The 14,629-nt window shown below is 39.0% G+C and overlaps 1 protein-coding gene across 1 annotated transcript in view; it reads right to left on the reverse strand.

Moving 5' to 3' along the window:
• ST6GALNAC3 (ST6 N-acetylgalactosaminide alpha-2,6-sialyltransferase 3) overlaps nucleotides 1–14,629 on the reverse strand; it is a 218,304-nt gene that overhangs the window by 34,502 nt on the left and 169,173 nt on the right. The window lies entirely within an intron of this gene.

Here is a 14,629-nt window from a genome sequence, read left to right on the forward strand (position 1 = left end):
AGTTCCAGACCTACCTCAATTGCCACACAGTTCCTCAGGATGCCGTAGCAGCGTATCTGTGCACGCAGACAGGTCTGGCTGCACTGAGCCAGCAACCATGAGCTACTGTTCAAGCTGGAAAGCACATCAAGGAGCAGGCCTGACTAATTCCACCACCAGCCTAAGATCATGCTGTATATTTGACACATCTTTCCAGCTTGCCCAGGGGAACCTCCATTCTTATAATTTTGGCTTTTGATGTGCAGCACCTAAGGAACAGAAATACTTAGCAAGCTGCAAACATTAAGGGTGCACTCGAAAATTTCTTGCTCCAAGCCCACATATCTGATATTGAAGGTGCCCACTGGCACATTCCAAGCAAGGGCAATTTTAAAAACTGAACTAAACTTACTATTATTGATCTGATTTTGTCTGCTGTGCAAGGTGCAGCCCTTCCCCCTGAGGTCTCTATGCAATTCCAGAGCTGATGGCCACTCAGAGCACAAGTTGATTGATTTCCTATTGGTATCCAACAGCACTTTAGTGGCATTAAATATTATTTAATGGCACTGATTAAATTTTAATGAAATTATAAAAAATCCCACAACCAAAAATAACAACAACTATGCCTCCCTTAATTGCAGCACTGTTCCAGCTCTGAAACAAGCATGCTGTCTGGTTGCATTGGAGGGTCACATCTTGATTAAGCAGAGTGTCAAGAGTATTGATAGCATCTTTTCAGTATTCTGGGGAGCAGCCATCAACAAAACCCTAACGGAGTACAATGATTTCTGCTCTCTCTTTATTAATCATGAAAATATATTTACCATTGGAGCAGAAGTGCACTGTTTGGATGCATCAGTCCACTTTGCCCACATCCACACTGCATACCCTTCCATTTCACAGGAACTGATGTTTAAAATGGAAGTCAGTTCACATGAATCTTCCTGCTGCGAACAATTATTGTTATTAGAAATCTTCCAAAAAAATCAAAACAAAGTTCACAGGCAAACAAAAATGACAAGTTCAAAACAAAAGCACATTAAAGCATACAGAAAGAAAAAAAAAAAAATTTCCCTTACTAACTCCAACTTAATAAAAAAGAAGATTCTGACAATAACAGTCCTGTTACATAAAGAGATACCAGAGTCCACATTAGTGATTGTTTCATATGAGCGGTGTCAGGAAACTGCCCTTTCAATAATACTAAATGGGACACATATAAAATGTATTTACTTTAAAAATCAAATGCAGGTGAGCAGGACACTAATTTAATTTCTCCTTTTATGGTAAAATTTCTCTCTCCTTTCTGGACTGCAGCTGTCTGTTTGCAGATTGCTTGACTTGTCCAGAGAATGCAGAACATGGATAGAATCTCAAATTGTCAGGGCAGAGCAGAGAGGAGAAATTTTCTCTTATTGGTCAGCAGTTATGTGGTGTGGATGAAATAGGCAAGTTTGCCTGTTCACAAAAAACATGAAAATAAAAATACTTCCCATTGCAATATGGAGAAAATATTTCTGGAAAGAATTCACTGCAGCCTCTCACTACCTGATCTCTGAGTTACTTGTTTTACCAATCCCAAGAGGTGCAAATTGGGATATGTCAAACTGCCATGTCCCACTAGGGCATGCAATTTCTATTGGAAGATAGCCAGCATCTCACGTGATTTGGGCTTTTTACAGACAGAGGCAAAAGAAGAGAAAGGAGAAAACTAAAACACCTGCATCGTTCATGTCCATGAAACTGAGAAGGTTCCTTAACACACACATCAGAGGGGAGCAGTGGGGTGGGGCTCCTGCCCAGACAGGGAAAATATTCTATTTCCTATGTCAATCCTATGGCAAATATTTGCAAGGACTAAGCAAGCACACTTAATTGGCTACCCTTCCTGCAAGCAGAAGCCACAGAAAATGTTTATCTTCAAATCTGATTTCATACCTTAGCTGTCACTGTGGAAATTAAACATTCTGCAAGTCACTTCTGCTGTCAAATATGGAGACAGTTGGCAAATGAGGCCATAAAGCTAGAGATTAATTACTGGTTGCATGAATTGTTGCTGTTTTCTTCTGTCAATTACGTCACGGTTAATCATGAAGTGAACTCCTGAGAGTTTTGTCACTCCTCCCTGCATTTTTCAAAAATAAACTGTAAACAAATGTAACCAGAGGTCAGGCTAAACAGTCTGTAGTCAATGGCAGAAAGAAGTTCTGGGAATTGCAGCATCTCACTCACTCAAGATTAATTTAAAAGTTCTAATTTCACAAAATAATTTAAAACCAGCAGATCAAGACATCATGATTTATTTTATGAATTTAAACAATATTTAGGCACATATTTACTCCTGGTAAAAGATTTTCTGGTTACTATTTTTAGTAATTTCTTGCTCTTTTGGGCTCAGAGTTGCTTACATTCGGCTACATGAGATTTGTCAGAAATGATCAGGAGCAAAAAGTGAAATAAAATAGAAGAATGGAAGGAATGTACGTAGTGTAGGTCAGTCTCCTTAGTCAAAATTACTGAGCAAAGCATTTCTCCCTATGAGGCTACTCAGGACTGGGTTTTCACCAGAAGGACTAGCTATAATAGATAAAAGCTAAATTTCATGGAAAAGTAGAAATATGATTTACTATTAAAGAAGGCAATATAACTGCCTAAGTTGGGCAGCCAGCAGCCTATCAGTGCTCCTCTAGCACTTTAGAAAAGACAAGCATCCCAGCTGTCTCCTCAGGTTGTTTTTTTAGAAAATGTGTTATTAGAGTTGAATACATTAAGCCTAGATATCAGCATTAGCCCATATTCACACAGAATTTCCCACAGGAGACAAGGTGAAAAGAAAGTTGTAAAGATGTCATTAAGGTATGTGGATAGGTGAGGGAATGAAATCTTACTAAATACTAATGTAGGACACACTAGAAGCAGTGTTTGAGCTGTTTTCCATGGATTGCAGGGACAGGGAAATCCATTTCCCACATGAGTTAGGGAGTCCTCTTCCATCAACTCTGACACGTAGGACTGAAACCACCATAGCAGGTACAAGACATTATTCACACCTGCAGCAGTTCACTCCTCCCTACAGATAGTTATGGCCACACTGTAATTAGCACAATGTCTACCAATACCCATAAAAGGACTCTGCAAGAACAAGAATTATTCTCACTTCTACCTTACAGGACCATAAATACCTTTACCAATTTTCTTCCTTTCATTTGACACAAAAGAATAGGAAGTTAAAAATGCTGCTCTGGATCAAATGACAACTCCTGCTGACAGAAACAAGAAAAGACCTCAGTAGATTTTATTTCAAATACAGAAAAAAAGCCCTATGGACTACACTTCACAAAAATTTTTAAGACTGAGTGTTAACTAGGAAAAAATGTATGAACAATTGCATCTAATTACTTGACAAAAATTATCTTTGTTGTGGAAGTTGGTTGTAATTTTCACTTGGCACTGCTCAGTGATGGGTAGATGGGTAGAAGAGAAGTCTTCACACAGTTCTGTGTCACAACAAGCCATTTGTACAATTTGAATAATTTGAATTGACTAAGATAACAGCATCTCAGTCTTACACCAGTAGATTGGCAATGTGTGAGATAAACAAGACATGCTGCTCAGATAAAGGAATAAAAATTAGCAGTTATTGAGGGGTTATCACTTGAGTTTGCTGGACAGAGAACTGATTAAGAGCATCACCATCTATCTTTTCTGTATCACAGAGTTTGACTGGTGTGAGATGTTTGTTATTTCTGGCCTACTGAGCTAGGAATATTGTCTTTCCAGTTGTGGGAATGGAGGCCAGCAAATGTATTTGCCTTCACCTGGTAGGTGAATGTACTCAAATATGTAAAATATGTCAAGATATTACAGTGGTTACACCAGTTCTGTAGGGCAAAGAAAGATGTTAAAGTGGAGACTTTCTTTGTGTAAATATATAGAAGAAAGATGCTCAAAAAGTAACATAATATCAGTGGCATTTAGACACAGGTTCACCATTGTACACAGGCCCCATGTGCTTTGCTACCTAAGCTCATTTTCAGCTCCTCAGCACAAACTCCACTGCCCTGTGTGGCACTGGCACCTGCTTTCACTGAAGGGAATTGTGGCCTGACAGGAAACTCCTTTTCAAACCCACTTTCTTTATGTGATTACAATTAGACCTAAACCTTCCTACAGCTCTTGCAGAAATTCAAACCTTAGCACAGATATTCAAAATTTTATACACAATCTTTTGTTAATGTCTGTAATTCTTGCCTCCACAGAGATGGATAACATCAATTTATAGATACATACATCTTAAAGAACATAATTAATTTAATTCTTCACTAGAGCTACTAATAACGAAACAAATAATGGATAATAATGTGTTTGTCAGAATAAAGAGTCTGTGAGAGAGATCATGATATCCAGTCACTCCTGTGAACTGCATTTCTCCAGTCTGGTGTGCCAGAAACTACATGTCATTCAAGCTACAGCCAAATGAATATTGGAGTATTCCCATGCATGCTGTTATGACTGTAAAAATAATTAGCTGCTTATTAACCTACAAAGGACTATCCTGAACCAATAAGATTCTGCTGGTTGGACTGGAGCCATTTGATTACCTTCAACTTCTGTTTACAGGGAACTGGGGACTACTGCTACTCACTCTATCAGTCATTATGAAAAAATTACTTTTTCCAATCAAGCTACTATGATTACGTGGTTTTACCTTTTCTATTTACTGATAGTAAATACATAGTATGGATTACTACAATGTTGACATATATATATTTTTTGTATTATTTTAACAATTAGTCAGCTTTCAGGTTTGCCCACAGTGCTGTTAAAATTAACTGCAATATGACAATAGATGTCAAGAAACATCCTAACAAGAACAAAAGAAAAACACAATAATATCAGGTAAGAAGGCTGAATTTTTGCAGTGGTGAATTAATATCATATACAATCTGAAAGCAATACTTGGCTGGTTACATTCCTGACAAGGAATTCCTGACAGGCTTATGCTTGACAAATCTTCAGTCCATGGTGAAGAGCAGTACACTGATTATTTCCAATTCATGTCAAATTCTGGACTAGATCCATGCAAATATTTGAAAACTGTGTCTGCAATAAGCTGATTGGATCAGCATCTAATTTTTTATGTAATAAAAACAAAACAAAACAAAACAAAACAAAAAAACCCACCCAAAACCAAACACAAATCACACACACACAAAAAGAAGTGAAAAGAAGGAAAAAGCCAAACAACATAAAAGTGAGAATTTTATGGGATTGCAAGCTTACTCAGCCATCACAGGATGCCTGAAAGGCCAAGCACTTAGCTTTCCTTGGTAGAGATTAATTAGCTAGCTGTGACTCCCAGATCTCTATTTTTAAATAATGACTTGCATAAATCTCTGAAGACAAGAATTTAACACTGCTACATTACACACCACACAACCATGGCTGCAAGATATTACTATCACTGGAAATTCAAGTTTGCAGGAAACTGATGTAATGTTGTTTCCATGAAAAGCAAGAAAATTAACCCTGACACCTATATAACTCCACTTGGGCTCACCTCGTTTTCCAATAAAACACTACAACAAATTGCATCCTCATACCTCTTACACAACCACAGAGTTGGTAATATTAAAAAATCTGGCAAGGTGCCTGTGTTTTAGCTAGAATTAATACTTGTGAAAAGGGAAACGTTTGAGAAACATTGCAGTAAGCAAGGCCTGGTGCATTTGTTCCAAGGCTACATTACAAACATTCATACATGGATCCTTATACCTTCAATGAAGGTAAGCAGAACTATTTTGCCATTTTTTGGATTGTTTTTGTATGTTTGTGCTTATTACCACTGGGCTCACAACTCTCTCTCATTCTGAGCAGCTGCATTGAAGTAGGTTTAACCACCTGCAGGTTTCAGATAAGAGTTGTTCCTTTTTCCAGCTCAGGTTTTGAATTCCCCCAATTCATGTAAAATTTCTGACTGCAGTCATGGTAAAGACAAAGAGCAGGATGAAAGGAATAGCTGCCTGCAGAGTGATCCTTGATAACTGCATACCCCAGCATGCTGTCATCAGCTGGCAGGATTCAGGTGCCATTCATAAATGTGATTTTTAACAGAATGATAGTCAATAGAATTGCCATAACATTACCATGAGAAGAGAGAGGAGACATGAAACACTCCAAAGTTGATCTATGCCGCAATATTAAGTGAATTACCAACATTTTGCAGTAGGTTTATCTCAAGGAATACAAAAATAACTCAGCTTTGAAACATCCCAGTAGTTATTTAATAGGCGCAAAAGATCAACAGATAATTACAGTGAATTTTGTTAATTACAGTGGATATGATTTATGGTATATTTAAATTACCACCGAGAACCTAGCATGAACGATGAACACTTAAAAGTCAAGATAAATATATTAATACATCGCCTATAAAAATAAACCTATTAGGTAACATCTACTTCACTGATCTTTGCAAGAAACTGCTAAGCTACATAAGAGCAGCCCTTTTCTGTTTGTTATGTAAAGACCCAGTGAGTTACAGAGCCATCTCTCACTGTTTGCCAGATTCAGTAGGACAAGTTTTATCATAAGCATATACCTTTAAGAAATCCAAAGGAAAGAAAACACCTAGTGCTTCAGTTTAAATAGGTGACATCAAATGCTATTTTCTTAGCATTATTTCAGCCTTATGCTAATGAATTCCAGCACTGTTGTAGGTGAGTCTCTCCTCAATTATGCAAACTTTGGTCCTCAGTATAGAGGTCATTATGTGACACAAAAAATTTGTATAGTAATGAGATTATTCACATTCTTTTACAGTGCATAAGAATTGAAAACCAAAAGTGAAATTAGCTTTCTTCCTTGTCATTTTTGTCTTCATAGATTTAGGCTAATAACTCTGTGGTTTGGTATGACTGGGATACTAATATTTTAGAACACAGCATTGAACCAATATCACAAAGCAAACACCATAGTGGGGAGCATTGCATTAATACCCCGCTCCTGAGCTCTGGGAAATGAATTTCATATGTAATACAGCGTGATGTTTACCAATTCATTACAATGACCCGGCTTGCTGCTTCCCCCGAAAACTGCGAAAATGGAAATGTCACACATATTTGCATTCAGGAGGTTACTGTGTATCACTGCACACTTCTCATGCTGTCTAAACCCAAGTCTGTTTTCTGCTGTCAGTTCAATGGCTCGGCTGTGACCCCATGGATCTGCCTTTGGGGACACCAGGGCACCCCGGGCTGGTAGCTTGTGGCATGAAAGAGATGAGGCATTTTGTTTCCTAAAGAGAGAAACTACACTCAGGACAAGCCATATCCCTCAGGAGCTTCTGGAAATCTTTGGAATAGGCTGGAAGTGTGACTACAAGCAAGGGGATGTGGCAGAGGATGGCTGGTGTGAGAAGCTGGAACTTGCTTGTGGATTGGAAAGGGATTTGAACTGATGAGAACAGGATTTCAGACTGGAAGCTGCCTTAGCTCAAGGTGGTGCAGAGTACATCTTCAAGTATTCGGTACATACATGGATAAGGACACCCACATGCAGCCATCCCAGCTTAAACTTCCTCTCTTTCAGCTATGTTGTTGGATCTTTTTATACTAAAAAATAACTTAATAAAACCTGTCTGTAATATATGGTCCCAGTGTCTTCAAAACACATCTTAGGCTAGCCACAAGATTAAGACAGAAAAAATGTTTGCAGGTTTTTTCCCCTTTAATGTTCATTAGGAAGCTGATGAAATCTACAAAACCAAGCACAGCAAATTACTTCAGAGTGACATTCCAGTCTTGACAAGACAAACTGCCCAGCACCCTAACTTTGTGGAACATAAAGAGTGATGTAGAACACTTAGTTTGCAGCAGAAAGAGAACAGCTATAGTCAGGCCAGCTCATATCCCACAAAGTGTCTTTCTGGTAGTGATGAGGATGTGCTGGAACAAAAAAAAAGGGCCAGAATGTGGTTTCCATTTAATGGCAACTACTGATGGTCCAAAATTCAATCTCACTGCAAACTAATAAACATGATTTCCAAAGCAGAACACTACAAACTGTGTGACTGGCCATTTTTTAATCCTTAAGTTTTAGTTTAAAAATGAGGTTTGAATTTTGATTTATTATTTTTTCAGTAAAACAGCATTAATCTCTGTTATGCACTATTTTGAGTTTAATGCAAACATAACCTGTAAGAATCATGCTATATTCAGAAAACTGACATGGCTGATTAATACCTAGTGTTCTTCTGCTTTTATGAATTAAGGATACACCTGTGTAGAACAAAGCAGTGCAATACAAAATATATTTAACTTTAGCTAGAGGAGTGAAGTGCAAACAAGTTCCATGTCTCCTGTCTGCACAGTAATAAAACAATTCAAGAAATGTCTATCCAAATGGCCTGACCTTCTAAAGCAATAACTACCCAGCAGCTACCAGTGAAGTTCCTGTACCTCAGAATTAATTTAAACTAAAGCTATTTATTAAGGGGAAGATTTTCACAAGGAAAACATGCAGTCATGGGAACAGAAATGGCAGATGCACCTTGGGAAATCTCATCACTGTCAAACTCTGCAGTGAACATCTAACTTTTGGAACCAAAGTGTGTAAATCTTAGTTTTATTTTCATGATGTTTTACACAAAATGACTGACAAATAAAAAGTAATTATGAATTTGTGGTGACACTTACTAACTCTTCTGAGCTATGCTAAAGTCAGAACTTCTAACCCAGCATTTATTCTTTTCCCAGTTCTCCATCTTTTCCTCTTGCAACAGATCTGTGGTCTGGCCAGTATGTGCAAAAAACCAGCATGACATAATCCTATTAGGAAAAGTGTTCTTTAAAAATTAGTTCTTCCGAAGTAGTATCTTTTGTGACTTTCTGGGAGGCACAAGTAGAAGGATCCCATCATGTCTTAATGTACCTTCCAGAATTTCTCAGCTTTTGGGAGATAATAGCTGTTCTCTTATTCCTTTGTGTGAAACGCCAACATATTTATATTGAGATCCAGGATCTGAAGTTGAAGCATTATTACAAAAGCAGCGAGGTAGGCAACAAGTTCTAAATGCAGTTTTCTGTAAGAAGAAGTACATTCTATTTCATGTTTATATTCAATGATCTTTACATGCTGAATGCAATACCATTATCATATCTATTTGAAATCTTTTTCTGCTAAGGCACAAAAGAAATCATTCTTAGTCACACAGTCTGGCAAGTCATTAGGAGACCAAAGTTTCCCTAGGAGCTGAAAGGGCTGCATCAGGAGAGATGGGGAGGTGAAAGACAGCTATTGCTCAACTGCAGGACAAATCCTGTACTCTACACCCTGCAGACTGGCAGCATCCAGCACTGGGCTGCTCTGCTCCCCGGGTCAGCTCAATACAGCTGCAGCCTGGAAGAAGCGCTCTGGAGCCAGAAAAAGGAACCTCTCATTAAGACTGTGGTGATTGTTTAGCATCTTGTTAATGGTGCTGAATGTGCCACTGAGTGAGCAAGTACTTGAGGTGTGGAGCAACAGCTGTGGATTAGGTTACAAAATCAGTTGTCTCATTTAAACGTATTGTTTACCTTTACTTGGTCCATCCAGGCAGTTGGAGGACTCTACCTATTGCATTTGCAAGAAAGCCTCAGCTTCCTTTAGGAAATAATGTCTGAGATTGGCAAGCTCGTTTACCCAAATGCAGATGCAGCTGAAATTTGGAAATGAGAGAGAATTGTTGTAATTGTATTCAACACTGAAGGCAGTTGTCCAGGAAGCCTCTGCCTGTGCTCCTTCTTCCAGGGAAGCATCAGTAAGATTCTCATTGCTCTCATCCCTGAGGGTTTTTGTGCAGGACTCTGAGAAGGTCTCTGTTCAGCACAGGGAAGCAAACATAGCTTCACTGGGTCAAAATCCTGCTGTAATCATGCTATGCTGCGAAAAGTAACTTGGATCAATGTGGCTTTCTATATTGTCAGATACCAGATGCTGCAATGCACCATTTTCTCTGGGTGATCCAGCACATGCCAGATGCTATTTCAGGAGTACCAGTGGTAGGACTAAAGCTGGTGGGCCATACTGGTATTGTGGAAGGAAGTGAAATGGTGGGGACAGGGAGGTCCCATGAGTGGCTTCAGAGCTTTTGGATGTAAATGATCCTTTTCCTGAAACCATGAGACTGGGAGGTACAAAACTCCCAGTCTTCAGAAATTCAGGCATCTTTCTCTCGCTGAGAACTGAGTTATACATTATCTGTTCAGTGACTTCTTGGCTGCCCTCAACTAAGACACTTCCCATTTTCTTCCTGTACCTATAGCTCAAGTTTTAGCCTTAGGTTTTCCTTAATATCTTTAATTACAACTTTAGGGTTTTGTAGCTCCTGAAAGTAAAAAATTCTTGGTTCAAACTATGTTCCAAATTTTCCTAGCCGTTCTCTTTGTCATTCAAATACATATAAACATAGATATGTGTATGCAATCTGAAGTACTTCTGTTAATTACTGTGATGATACTTCCAGAATTCTTCATTACAATTAAAGAACCTTTAAGCCATTCCATCATATGAGAAGTCAAAGACTCTGGTCATGAGACTCAAACATGAACCCTCTTTTTTCAAGATGGTGTTTGTGGGGCAGTTTCACTAAGTTATTTTAAGATCACAGTCCTGAAACCTCCGAGATGAACTGTTTCCCATCAATTCTGAATTCTACCCCACTAGTGGCATTAACATACAAAATAACTGTTGGAACACGCATTTTTATCACAACTATTAATGAAATGCAACATTATAAACAATAAAGCTTAATTAGTAACTAAAGTGTCTATGGCAATTAAGTAAGAAGGAAGTGTTCTGGAACACAGCAGGATACTTGGAGTCATTTACATTGCAAATGGATTTCAAAGTTGCTATTGATGGAAGTTTGGGGGAAGTTAAGATTTTTAGAAAATGAGATACTGAGTCTATGACACTCAAATATGTACCTTGGCTTAACATGAACTTGGTAACTGGAACTGCAGGTGGAATTAATAGGAGCAGCCAATCATATGAAGTGTAATGAAGAAGCATTAAAAAAAAGGTTAAGAAAATCTTGTGCAATCTAATGCAATGACATGACTCATTAGTGTCACGCCGAAACAGAGCTTAAAATGAAAGAATACATGTTCAGTTATACATTCCTTCAGTAAGGAAAATTTGTTAATGTATTTCATGCCTGATTATTTAAAACTGAACACAGCTGCTTATTGTATGACATGGTCATAACTCGACCTGGAACACTGCAACCATTTAAGATACAGAGCAAAGGTTCTATTTCAGGACAGTTTGTGAATAACTTAAGTGGACAAGTGGTGGAACACTGTCCACTTGTTTCAACTCACAGTTCATTCCACCTGAATTATTCAACCTACAACAGCAAAGCTGGGTAGTTGTCGGGAGAAGGCTGGGCAAGAAGAAAAATAAAGAGGAAAAAGAGCTGGGTGGCTGAGATTTGAGGCCAACATTTCTCCTCTGTGACAGGAAGTAAAGCATGAGTGTTCTCTCTTTCTCAGAAGTCAGTGAAAGCTACACGGGGAAAGAATTATCACTGGCAGATTCACCAGGCAAGGGAGTTTTGCACAGACAGCTCTGAAAGGAAGCAAATCCTTCTGGGTTTGCAAAAGGACAGGTCACCTCCAAACCAGACTTGTCCTCAAGCACCTCACTACTGTCTGCACCAAGACTTGCTGTGTTTCTCCTGGGAATGTGCACTCAAGCATGCTGAAATATTGCTGGTCTTGGTAGCAGCTGTGACTGTGCAAACTGCACCTGGGAGCCTCACAAACGCCATCCAGCTTTTGAGCTGTCCATGAGGATATATTTAGGAAGAGGCAATTTGGGGTTCTTTATCTGCAGGGTACAAGAATTTGAATTGTTCCCACTGACAGTAGCTACAATACACCCAGTTGAAGATTCATTTTTATGATAGAAAGAATGGAAATATAATGGCTTTAGATTCCTTTCTTTCACAGGTTTCCATGAACTTGAAGTACTTTAATTTTCAGACCTATCTAAATCTGAAAACACTGTCTCCATCTCTAATTGGCCTTCAGGACCCCTTCAAGGTTTTTTCCTCTCTTTTGTTTTTTCATGTCTCCTCCACTATCCCATGCCCAGCATATCAATCTTAGAGAAATTTAAAAAAACAAAATTCTGAGCTTTGGTGCCATAACAGAATTTCAGCTGGTTTCATAAAAATCCTTGGCATTATCTACTTTCTCCTTAAGGGAAGAGGTGAGTAAACAGAGCAAAAGGTATTTGTCAATAGCTTCATAAATAAAATCCCTTGACACTTCTGGTCCTCTTTCATCCCTCTTTGTTTGCATATTTACAAACATCCCAGCATCAAAAGAAAGGATTTTCAAAAGCATTCAGGAAATTGTTTACTTTGCTGTTAGTGCAATAGGAGGTAAAAGCGTCCCTTACCTAATGGGAGCCCTGTCAGCCTTTGCTGATAGTAAAACCCATCCCCAAGGTTTTTCTTCCCAGAATGTGTGTGGAATAAGCACCGTAAGAAGCTGATATTTTAGCCACGGGGATGTCTGCTCTACAGTAGAGCCTCTCCCTGGAATATCTGCTGCTCTCCAGTGAACCACAGAGAAGGTCATTACCACTACACAGCCTTGACAGGTGACAAACTTCTCTTTCTTTTGCTCCTCTGCATTATAAGGAGACACTGCCAGTACCTTTCTTCTGTTCTGAGGTACAGTGGGCACAGTGCATAGCCACACGTACTTCTGAGAATGCTTTGCACTACAACGCTCACATCTGTGCAACATGAAAGCAATGCAAAGGCATAAACACAGTGAAAGCAAAAAAATAAAAATGTGTTATTCAGGGGTTTGAAGTTTTTGCTTTATGCTCTTCTAATAGCTCTGCAATGAAATGCCAGTGAATCTTTTTAAATGAGTGCAGAAAAATCTGACCTTGCAAGTGCTGGCTGCTCCTGTCCTGGTGCTGAGCACTTTCCCTATTGCTTTAGAACTCTGGTGCTCAATGCATGTTCTTTATACCTGTGGGACCAATCTCATCATTTATATTTTTACTATTGCAAGGCAAAAGGAAAAATGGAATTGTCAGTTCGTATTGTTAAAGCACAGAGTAGCCACGGAGCTGACTTTTGGAGCAAAACTTAGAAACTGGAGGGCACATGCAAATGTCTGAATACTAAGTGGCTAAGAGATTGTTTTTCTTGAACTCAAACTTCAGTTAAATGAGATGACATATGGAAATAGTTCCTTCAGGACTGACTCACTAGTGCTCTTAAGACCTCTGATTCACCTTCCATTTCAAATGCAAAAGCTTCCACAAGTTTTGTAAATATTAAACAAAATTATGGTGTGCACACAAATGTATGGGCAGCTTTTCAGACAGCTTGGGGAAAAAAACTACTGTGTTTTTTGAAACCAAAAAAGAACCTTTTTTACCTTAGTAAATGTAAACTTTCAAGGATGGTGGTGAACTCTGTCATCCAGGGCCAGAAAGCCCTGCAGAGGTGAGGAAAGACAGCAACTTATGAGACCAGAACCAGGAAACATTCATATTTTGCAAAGAGTCTTGGATCTTTAAAATGAGCCAAATCTAAATCCTAACTGAAAAATATCTACCTTTGAGCTATTTGTTATGGGATAAGTTTAAGTCCTGGTACCTGTGTTTCTTCCCTTGCCTATCAGTGCAATAAACAGGGAATAAAAGCTGCTTCATAATTATAGCACAAGGCACAGCATGGGGAGAGAGGATATTAACACAACTTAATTAAGACACTTTTCCCCAAATTTTCTACAGCCACTGAAGAAAGTCAGCTTCACAAGGCAACTCAGAGCCCCTAAGTAACCCTCTATGTCCGATCACCTCTCTTGGATATGGCTCTGAAAAGAACCCCAATAGCAGTGAAAAGAGGCTTTCTCTTCAATGAATACAGAGAAAGCAGGAAAGCCAAGGTGTCCTAATGGAAGTTCCTAAGCAGTATTTTGAATCTCCTCAGTTCAGTTTATGCTTACTCCACAAGACTGTGGCTGACAAAAAAAGCAGGTGCCTCAGCTGGGTCCCCCTCCACCAGGTCCAGGGCTGGAGGTTAATGCTGAAGCCTGTAAAGCACCACAGCTGTGCAATGAGAGCACGAGAGGCAGAACAGGCAGGATGTGATGCTTCACATCACACCAGATTCTGTCTCTAACAGCAGATCTTCACAGAAAACATAACCAGAAGAAAGGCGGCACTACCAGTCTGTAACTGCTACATACGGAAATTGGAATATTGGAAGAGAGGTGCTGAAATAAATGCTGTGCGTTGAACTGAGAGGCAGTTTGCCCAACAGAAGTGCTATCCTGTACCTATTTTAAAGTGGTTTATGATTTTAAAGCATCATAAAGGTCAAAGTTTAATAACTGTGGTGTATAATTCCCCTCTACCTTTAGCTCTGCTTCAGTGTTATTAACTTACCCTCAGTCTACACACAATATGCAGTGCAGCAGCTCGAGCAATGCTCTGCCAAGCTGACAGGATCAGCTTCTCAAGGGATGTAAGGGTAATTCACCCTCCAACTTTATTGAATCCTCTTTGGACAAAAACCTGCTAGTTGAACAAAAGTTTCCACAATGTGTCATCTGCTACAGCATATAAGAGA

The sequence above is a fragment of the Pseudopodoces humilis genome, chromosome 10 (assembly GCF_049639895.1).
Source record: "Pseudopodoces humilis isolate 2021_Gansu_Grassland_sample_001 chromosome 10, ASM4963989v1, whole genome shotgun sequence".
Classification (NCBI taxonomy): Eukaryota; Metazoa; Chordata; class Aves; order Passeriformes; family Paridae; genus Pseudopodoces; species Pseudopodoces humilis.